Below are 6,119 nucleotides of genomic sequence, written 5' to 3'. Positions count from 1 at the left end.
AGAACTCATTATTGGTCTGTTCAGGGATTCAGTTTCTTCCTGATTTAGCTTTGGAAAGTTGTGTGTGTCCAGGAATTGATCCATTTCTTCTAGATTTTCTAGTATGTCTGCATAGAGGTGTTCAAAGTAGTCTCTGATACTTTTTTTTTTTATTTCTGTGGGGTCAGTGGTAGTGTTCCCCTTTTTATCTCTTATTGTGTTATTTGGATCTTCTCTCTTTTTTATTAGTCTAGCTAACAGTCTGCATATCTTTTTTTTTTTTAAAGAACCAATTCCTGCATTCATTGATGTTTTGTATGGTTTTTCACATCATCTCACTTTCCTTCACTTCAGCTGTAATTTCGATTAGTTCTTGTCTTCTGCTAGCTTTGGGGTTGGTTTATTCTTGCTTCTACAGTTCTTCTAGTTGTGATGTTAGGTTGTTAACTTGGAATCTGTCCAACTTTTTGGTGGGGGCATTTAGTGCTGTAAATTACACTGTTAGTACTGCCTTACCTGTGTCCGAGAGATTCTGGGGTATTGTATCTTTGCTCTCATTAGTTTCAAATAATTTCTTGATTTCTGCCTTAATTTCATTATTCATCAAAAAATCATTCCAGAGCAGGTTAGTTTCCATATGATTGTATGGTTTTGAGTGATTTTCTTTGTGTTGATTTCTATTTTTATTGTGCTGTCGTCCAAGAACATGGTTGGTATGAGTTTGGTTCTTTTGCATTTGCAAAAGATTGTTTTATGTCCCGTTGTGTGTTCAGTTCAGGTACTGAATGTTTGTTAATTTTCTGCTTCTATTATGTGTCTAATACTGTCAGTGGGGTGTTGAAATCTCTCATTATTATTGTGTGGGAATCTAAGTCTCTTCATAAATCTCTAAGAATTTGCTTTATTAATCTGGGTGCTATGTTGGGTGTGTATATATTCAGGATAGTTAGATATTCTTTTTGAATTGAATCCTTTACCATTATTGGTGCAATGGTCATTGTGGTTTCAGACCGTGAATTTTAGATCAGTATAACTAAGCTCAAACACATCTTTACTAATCAAAATAGGAAGCATTATAATCAACACATTTTTGCCAATGAGAAATAATGTTCATCAAGGATAATGTTCATCAAGGAAATAAGTTTGTTTATTCCTGTAGTGTAAAAATCTGTGCTTTGGGATTTGACAAACTCTTGGAAAGCATTTTCTGCATCTTGCTTGTTGTGAAAGCATTTTCCCTGCAAAAAGTTGTTGGGATGCTTGAAGACATGGTAGTTGGTTGGTGAAAGGTAAGGTCAATATGGCAGATGAAGAAAATTTCATAGCCCAGTTTGTTCAACTTTCGAAGTGTTGGTTGGAAAACATGCAGTTGGATGTTGTCATGGAGAAGAATCGGCCCCTTTCTGTTGACCAATGCTGGCTGCAGGCGATAGAGTTTTCAGTGCATCTCATCAACTTACTGAGCTTACTTCTCATATAATGGTTTCAGTGGGATTCAGAAAGCTGTAGTAGATCAGACTGGCAGCAGACCACTAAACAGTGACCATGACCTCTTTTTGGTGCAAGCTTGGCTTTGGGAAGTTCTTTGGATCTTCTTATCAGTCCAACCACTGAGCTGGTCATTGCCGGTTATCGTGTAAAATCCACTTTTTGTCACACGTCACAATCCAATTGAGAAATGGCTCATTGTTGCTGTGCAGAATAAGAGAAGATGACATTTCAAAATGACAAGTTTTTTATTTTTGTTCAGCTCATGAGGCATCAATAACTGGGTACTTATGGAGCTTTTTCACCTTTCCAATTTGCTTCAAATGCTGAACGATCATAGAATGGTTGATATTGAGTTCTTCGGTAACTTCTTGTGTAGTGTGAGAGGATCAGCTTTGATGATCACTCTCAATTTACCATATCCTTTGAAAAACTTCTTGAACCACCACTGAACTGTACATTTGTTAGCAGTTCCTGGGTCAAATATGGTGTTGATGTTGTAAGTTGTCTCCGTTGCTTTATGACCCATGAACTTGAATAAAAAAATCGCTCAAATTTTCTTTTAGTCTAACATCATTTCATAGCCTAAAATAAACAGCAAGTAATAAGTCATTAGCAAAAAACCACAAGGTGAGAAATGCCCATTAAAATGATGTATAACATAACCACATTTATTTAGGAATATATCCTAATATCAAACAGCAATTTCCAACCATGCAAAAACTGCAATTACTTTTGCACTCACACAGTATAATGCTCTTCTTTATCTTTTAAAAATCTTTGTTGGTTTAAAGCCCATTTTATCTAAAATTAGGATATCAGTCCCTGCTTTTTCTGTTTTCCATTTGCTTGGTAGATTTTTCTCCATCCCTTTATTTTGAGACTATGGGTGTCACTGCATATAAGATTGGTCTCTGGTGATATCATACCATTGGGTTTTGCTTCTTTATCCAGCATGTCACTGTGTCGTTTAAGTGGGGCATTTAGCCTGTTTACATACAAGGTTAATATTGATATGTGCAGATTTGATCCCATCATTGTATTGTTATTAGGTTGACTGGTTTGTGTGATTGCTTTATGGTGTCATTGGTCTGTGTACTTCTGTGTGTTTTTTTAGTGACTGGTAATCATCCTTTCTTTTAATATTTAGGGCACTTTTCAGGACCTCTTACAAGGCAGGTTTGGTGAGCATTTGCTTTGCTCAGCATTTGCTTGTCTGTGAGGATCTTATTTCTCCTTCACTTACGAAGCTCAGTTTGGCAGGATACAAAATTCCTGGTTGGAAATTATTTTCTTTAAGAATGCTGAATATAAGCTCTGAATCTCTTTCTGGCTTGTAGTGTTTCTCCTGAAAGGCCAGCTGTTAGCCCGATGGGCTTCCCTTTTAAGTGACCTGCCCCTTCTCTCTAGCTTCCTTTAACATTTTGTTCTCTCATTTTGACTTTGTAAAATCTCATTATTGTGTCTTGGAGATGGTTCTCCCAGAGGTTCTCTGCATTTTCTGAATTTGAATATTGGTCTGTCTAGCAAGGATGGGGAAGTTTTCATGGATGATATCCTGAAAAATATTTTCCAAGTTGCCTGCTTTCTCCCCATCTCTTTCAGGAATGCCAATGAGTTACAGGTTTGGTCTCTTTACATAATCCCATATTTCTCAGAGGTTTTGTTTATTATTTTTTATCCTTTTTTCTTCATTTTTTGTCTGAGCTATTGCAGAGAGTCAGTCTTGAAGCTCTGAGATTCTTTCCTCAGCTTAGTCTATTTTGCTGTTAATACTTGCAATTTCATTATGTAACTCTTTTACTTTGTTTTATAGCTCTCACTCTCAAATCAGTTTGTTTCTTAATGCTTTGTTTTTGTTTTTGTTTGTTTTTTTTTTGCTTCCTTGGCTTTCTGTGTTCTCATGAATGTTGATCAACTTTGTTTTTATCCTTATTCTGAATTCTGTTTCTGTCATTTCAGCCATTTCAGCTTTAGAACCACCCTTGCTGGGGAACTAGTGTGGTCATTTGGAGAAAAGAAGTTACTCTGGCTTTTTGAGTTGTGAGAGTTTTTGCACTACTTTTTTCTCATCTGTGTGAGCTGGTGTTCCTTTAACTGTGGCATAAATTCAGTACAGTCAGTAAACTTCTTTTCTAGATGGTTTCAGAAGGCCGAGACTTTGTGCAGGCTGTTTATTTGCAGATGAATTATTGTCTTTGGTTTCACAGGGGGTATATTGTAAAGTATTTTTGGTGTTGATATTTTGGACTATGATCCAGTAGATGGCACTTAAGCATAATGGCCAGTCAGTAGACTCTTGCACAGTCATATGACTTCTCTGTATTTCCTCATGATTTCAGTCATGCTCCCTCTCAATGCTCCTGAAGTGTGGGCTCATCTCTCACTTGAGTGCTGGCTTCAGATCTCAGCTTGGTACTCCCAGGTTACACACCACAGCTCTGGGGTGATCTCAGGCTTTCTGTTCCCTCCCCAACTTGGAAGCAGCAGGAGAAGGGACCCTAGAAGTAGTTGTGGCATAGGGTCTTTCACTTGTCTCTTGGGGGTCCACCACAGAGAAATATGGAGCCACTATCAATCAGTGTGATTGGTCCAGGATGGGGCATCTCTGCTAGGCCCAAACTGGTTGAGCCTTGCCTGGTGACTAGTGGCAGTGGGGTGGTGTAGCAGGGAGACCTGGGAAAGACAGGCTTCCTCTCCTCGTTAGAGTGGCTGCATCTTGCTGAATGTGTGTGTAAAGCACTCAGGGTCTTTGCCTCTTCCCTGGTCTGAGGGCAAGGGCAGTACCGCTGCAGTGGAAGTTGTAGTGGGGCTTTCAGTTGCCTCTGGGAGCTCCACCTCTGAGAAACAAGGAGTTGCTGCTACTGGGAATATTCAGCCAAGGGGTGGGGCAGTTGCTCTACTGACCCCAGTTGTGGGCTCTGCTTGGTGAAAAGTGGGGGAATGAGGGCTCACAGACAGAAGAGACGGTTCTCCTCTCTGTATGCTGACTGTAGTGTTCTGGTAGTTCAGGTGAACTCCTCAAAGTCTTTGTTTCTTCTTATATCAAAGGCAGCAGGGGCAGGACCATTGTTGTGGCAGTAGTAGAGGCACTGTCACTTGCCTCTGGGAGCCTCTTAGGGAAACACAGAGCCACTAGCAGTGGCAATGTTCAGGCAGGGATGGAGTAGTTGTTCTTGGTACCAAGCCAGGGGCCCTGCCTGGTGAGGAGAGAAGGTGAGGTCTCACAGGGAAGACAGACTGGACTCCTTTTCAAATGAGCTACCATATACTGGTGGTGCCAGAATAACAATTAGGCTCTTTATTTCTTCTCTCACCCAAGGGTGGTTAGGGCAGTACCATTGCAGCTGCAATGGCAGAGGTGTTGTGGATTCTCTCTGGGAATTCCTTTTCAGAGAAATGCAGAGCTGCTTCTGACTGAAATGTTCAAGGGGGAGCAAGGGAATTGTGCTGGAGTCGGGAGGTCCCATCCAGTGAAGAGAAGCAAGGACAGAAACCCACAAGGAAAACAGTCTGCCCACTTTTCTGTGGGATGGCTGCACTGTGCTGGGGAGCCATGCCACTGCCTACTCACCTCATACTCCCCAGAACTCACAGGGTATAGTGGCAAGGGCTGTGAGACAGCAAGAATGGCATCTGGCTTCTCACTCTCAGAGCTCTGTCCCAGGAAAGTGCAGAGCTGCTACTGGCCCAAGATCCTTGGTTGGATGTGGCTGGAGTCCCAGTTTGTTAGGTCTTGCTCCATGAGGAGAAGGAGGAGCCATTTAGGAGCCACATAAAAAATAGCCTGACTGCTTTTCCATGGGATGGCTACGCTGCAGTGGAGATCCACGCCTCTCCCTAATCACTACTCGAGACTGAAGGCTATGGAGGCAGGGGCTGCAAGACAGCAAAAATGCTGGCCAGTCTCTCTTTCTGGGAGCTTAATCCCAAGGAAGTACAGAGCTGTTATCTGCAGAGAACCCAGAGGGTTGGTGGCTGGAGACCCAGGCAGGTGGGCCTTAGCCTGTGAGATGCATTGGAGGTGAGGCTTGCAGTCCATTGCTGTTCAAGACCCTGGATTTAGTTCTTTTTCTGGGGCATGTGAGACAGCCTGTCCTCCTCCACAGCCAGAGTTGCCACCACTAATTCTGGGATGTCCAGGGAGTCAAGGCTCCAGGGACTCTGCATGTGCCTGAGCGGCAGCTCTGCCCATATTCCACATAGCTCTCTGTGTTGGTCTGGGGCCCCTGGTTGGGGGCTCACTGGGCATCTCCTGAGTTCAGGGTTGCAAAGGTCCATGGAAGAATTGTGGGTCCCCAGGGACTCTTACCCATTCATCATTTTCCCATGTTGAGGAAGCCTCCCCTGACTTTGTGATAGTCTTGGGTAGGTGGTCATCCTGTCTTGCTCCTTTTGATTCTCCTTAGGTCGAGTTGTTTCCTTGATGAATCCCAGTGTGTCTACCTAGATGCTCCAGTTGAAGACCTAGTAATTAAAGGTATTCTTTATTCAATGAATATTGTAGTATAAACTATTATTTTCTGCCTCAGTCTTTCAAGACTCTAAAAATTAATTGTTCTAATGCTGCTCCTATGTTTGGCAAGAAAATTGGTTAGAGAAATGTAGTTAGAGAAATAGTAGAAGAAAATCCATTGATTTTATTTTCCTCT

The sequence above is a fragment of the Colobus angolensis genome, unplaced genomic scaffold, assembly GCF_000951035.1.
Source record: "Colobus angolensis palliatus isolate OR3802 unplaced genomic scaffold, Cang.pa_1.0 Scaffold214, whole genome shotgun sequence".
NCBI lineage: Eukaryota > Metazoa > Chordata > Mammalia > Primates > Cercopithecidae > Colobus > Colobus angolensis.
This window is presented reverse-complemented; position numbering follows the sequence as displayed.